The sequence below is a fragment of the Rattus rattus genome, chromosome 10 (assembly GCF_011064425.1).
Source record: "Rattus rattus isolate New Zealand chromosome 10, Rrattus_CSIRO_v1, whole genome shotgun sequence".
In the NCBI taxonomy this organism is placed as follows: Eukaryota; Metazoa; Chordata; class Mammalia; order Rodentia; family Muridae; genus Rattus; species Rattus rattus.
Window position 1 is genome coordinate 18,625,890 of NC_046163.1, and position 4,558 is coordinate 18,630,447.

Sequence of the window (4,558 nt, forward strand, 5' to 3'; positions counted from 1 at the left end):
GATATGTGAGTTCTGTTTTCAGTAATAGGCCATTGACATCAATTTGTGGAGAGCAACCAATAATAGTCTTGGCAACAGCCTGAGTTGTACAGGATTCCCATGGAGCATCTGTGACCAATAACTCAGCTGTGGGCCAAATAACCTATTCTTGGCACTAGAGTTTCATTTGATGGTGGTAGATGTCTAGTTGGGGCATCTTCTCTGCTGTTCTTGGTGACCCCATTGAGATTTATTTCATATATATATATGCTTCTACAATAGTAGGTTTCCATATGAGCCCTCAAATGGCACTTGTGTATATCACAAAACTAAACTAGCCATTTACACTATCCATTCATCTGTTAATGGACAACTTGGCTTTTTCCAGTTCATGTCTATTATGAATAGAGGAACAGTCAACACACATGAGACATGAGATAGGGTCTCTCTAGCAAAATGTAGAGCCTTTGGCTAGATGCACAATAGTAGGATAGCTAGATTTTGAGATAGATCTATTCTCTACCTGGGTATTATTTATACCAGTCCTCAAACATGGTATTTTTAAACCTCTTATGAGCACAATGGCACAGAAGAAAGGATAATAAAATTCTAAATAAATAACAAATCCTGATCTGGAGGACCCATGAAAGCCAGAGGACTCTTGGAAATTACCTATTTTCTCACTCTGCAGCTCATCATGTATATAATTATTGAATTTATAATTTTCCTGTCTATTCCTCAGTATTTTGTGATATATAAACTAGATAAGACACATACCATGGTTTTGCAAAGTGTCATGTGCTTTACTGATATACTGCTATCAGTGCTCCCTGATAATTTTGAGAAAACTTTAGGACATTTATTTCATTGCTACTTCTGCCATTCAATTGCCCACACAACATAACATTTGTGAATACCTGATCCAAGCAATTTATATCTCAAAAATGGCTATGAAGTAAAAGATTTTCTGGCACACTTTATAACCTAATATTGATCAAAAATATTTCTAGTAGAACAATGTATTTACTATCATTTTCCATAGTGATGTAGAAATCCCAAAGATAAAGGGTGAAGGCTAAACTTAAGTCTACCACATTAATTCAATCACCTTGTTTAATTTACAAAATAAAGAAACACTTAAAATAACTTAAGTCATTGCTTTAGAGCAATAGCAAAACCCAATGAGTTATGACCAGAAGACATGGGTTTCCCAGAATGTACCCATAATTTTCCTATTGCTCTTTTCTTTGGTCTATGTAACTGCTTCCAAACTTTAAGGTTCATAAAATTCTTGGTGACAGAAATGGTTGTTCTTCTCTGACAACTTCATACATGTACATAATGCATTAGAAACACTCTTTCCCCAAACCTCTCTCTATTCCCTCCCTGCCCTACCACAACCCGTCTCTACCAACCCCTTCCCATGATTCATGATGTTTAGTTTAAGTTTTGGGAAATATTTAATTTAACCTGGGCCATCTGAAACATCATATTTTGAGTAAACAAATGCAAAACTATAGAACTTTATAAGGTTTCAGAGAGTACCTGTTCTCTCTTGATGCAGGCAAGCTAGACTTTCAAACTAAAGCAGTTCCCTAAGCTGCAAGTCCATGTTCATCTTGTAGTGGCACCATCATTACCCTTTCACAAGCACAAGTCTAGCAGTTGGCATACATAATTACTATTACTTGGGAAATCTCAACATGCTAACTAGTATGACAGGCATAACGCATCTATGTAAATAACGAAAGATAAAAAAAATGCAGCCCTAAAGATGGAGGAGAGGTCGGTCAATGTAAGCATCACTAAAATGTAAAAACATTTGCATGTGGTGCATGTGTGCACATGTGGGGATGTGTGTATATGAGATGTGTGTGTGTGCGCACACCCATGTATGTTTAACTGTAACATAACAAACTAATCAATGAGCAGTTATTCAAGAAAACTCTCTTCTATGTTAGACAGACCTAGATGAAGACTATGGCTATGTAGCTTCTCTAGGTTTTGTTTGTTTGCTAGTTGAAGAGATTGGTCAATGTGCTGTATGAGAGCCAGGGTATGGAGAAGTGTGGCATGACTGTATTGACTCTGCTTTAATAAAAAAGAAGCTTAAAGCATTTCATGATATTGACTCACTCCTATCAAGGTCAGGTCAGCAAGTTCCATGTTGAGTAGAAACAAAGACTATTTAATGTACACAGTCTCTCCTGACCCAGTGAGCATTTTTTCTGCTTTATAAGATGTAGCATCAAACAAATTACATCAGACTGTTGTGATTGACTCAGGAGAAAAGCTGCAATGTTCAGATGTGTGAGAGTTGAGATCACTGCAATAACTTATGCCACATTAAGGTTACATAGCCTTCTGGTATCATCTCTGCCTCTTTAAATATCTAATAACAATAGTGAAGATTTATTGAGATTCCTGTACAACAAGCATTTTTCACACTTGAACCAATTTAATCTTCAAGATAGTCTTGTGAGTGGGACAGTGTTTTATCTACAGCATTTCACAGTTAAGAAACATGTAACTTGCCCAAGATCCCACAACTCAACAGTGACAGGAGGATTAGAGATAAGTCTTGGGTCTTTGAGCCACATTTCTAGGGGCTGGGCTGGACTGTCATGTTATCAATGTTTTGGGAATAGTGGTGGATGAAACACAAGTAGATAACAACTACTCTTCTGTTTGTCTTGTGCAAAGGAGTGAATAGTGGGGGATGTAGATGTGTGGTAAGTAAAGATGCATAAAGAATATCTTTAAGAGCAGTACTGAAATGTGTCCTTTCCATTAGCGTGCTGTTTGATCATAAAGAACCACTCACTCAGACCTCTTCTAATTCCTACTTAAAGATTGTTCATTAGCCTGAATTCTCTGCTACTGAGACTTCAGTCTGGATAATAGACCTTAGTTATATATTAGAGCTCATGCAAACATTTTTTTCATAGTTGAAAATTTATGAGACAATATCAAAATTAGGCCAATGAAAAGACCTTGGGTCATCTTATAGTAAATCACAAAGTGCTTTTTCAAAGCACCACTCAGCAGGAAATTCCTTTATCTTGAAAAGAAAACTGTTCCTGGAGATAATATATTTTGTTATGAAACTATGAACTCTACAAAAATTATGTTTTTGGAGTAGGTGGGAAAACCACAAACATTTGAGTGGTCAAGGTAGCTCAGTAGTGGGGCTAAATGCAAGGTGTTTAGATACACAGTCAATAATTGTTTTTACATCTATGTACTATCATCTATCCAACTATTATCTATTTATCTATTATCTACCCATCCATCTATATCTATCTACCTATAATTCATCTATCCATAATCTATCAATCTATTATCTATCTTTCTATCTACATGCATACCTATCAACCTACCTATCATCTATTTATCCGTCTATCATCTATTTCTCTTAATCCATCTAGCTATATTCTTTGTGGGTATGTATATCTCATGAAGTACACGTGGAAATCAGAGGACTATAGGGCTTGGTTCTCTCCTTCTGTCATGTAGGTCCCAGGGAATGAGATGATATGAAAAGTCTTAGCTCTCTGTTTTAAATTTGCTTTTAAATCCAGGACCCCATTTGAAGAAATTGCACCCGACATACTAGGTAACAGAATCTTTACTCATGAAAGCTGAAGTCCAGGAAAAGCCCATCTGTGGGTCATACAGTCTAAGTGAAAAAGGAATTAACCACTTCTTTCCAATAAAAGTGTTGGGTATATATAAATGTTACATTGCATTCTTTACTGTGAGTGGCTTTCTTATTTGTCTCTTACTGGAAGGTTCAGAGTAAAGAGTTAGTGAAACATCCATAGTTTGGTAGAAAAGAACAATGAAGAGGTAGACAATAAAACCAGAGGAGAAGACATGAATGTGAACCATTATTTCCTCATTTAGTTACAGAGATATGAAAATAGTCACTCATCAGTGACTTATTTGCATATTTTCATCTATTACTACCCAGCTACGGTGAGCAAGAAAAGTGAAAGAGAGGAGCTGGGACCTGCAGGAACACCACACCAAGTCTCAGAGTTGTGTTTAAAGAAAGAACTTCACAGTGGTGAGATACCTAGAGGTTTCAGGCCCTTGGGAAAGCAGGAATTAACCCAGTTTTCACAATTAATCCAATTTGAGGGTCAAACTGATCTATTAGGAGGAGGGATCATGTGACAAGCAGAAACATATGCAAGAGATAATAAGAGGAAGTCTGAGTAGAAATGAAACTTTAATGGAGAGAAACTAGATCTATAGTGGGCACTTGCTAAATTTATAATTACAGCTATTCTGAACATTTGAGGCTCTTTCCCAACTGAATGTGAACACAAATAAGAAAGATTTCTCAGCAAAGCCTTCAAACTTCAGTGCTAGCACCTTCCAACACTAGGGCATGGTCTTTGTTTTAAACACTTCACTGCTTTTACTACCATTCCTTGCATTTTGAATTATGAAGATAAACTATGAAAGGGTTTAGGAAAATGTAGCCAAGAGCAAAAGGCTAAATGTAAGATATACTTTGTGCAACATGGCTGTGACTGGTGTACCCATCTGTGTATATGCTTAGAAAAAGCCC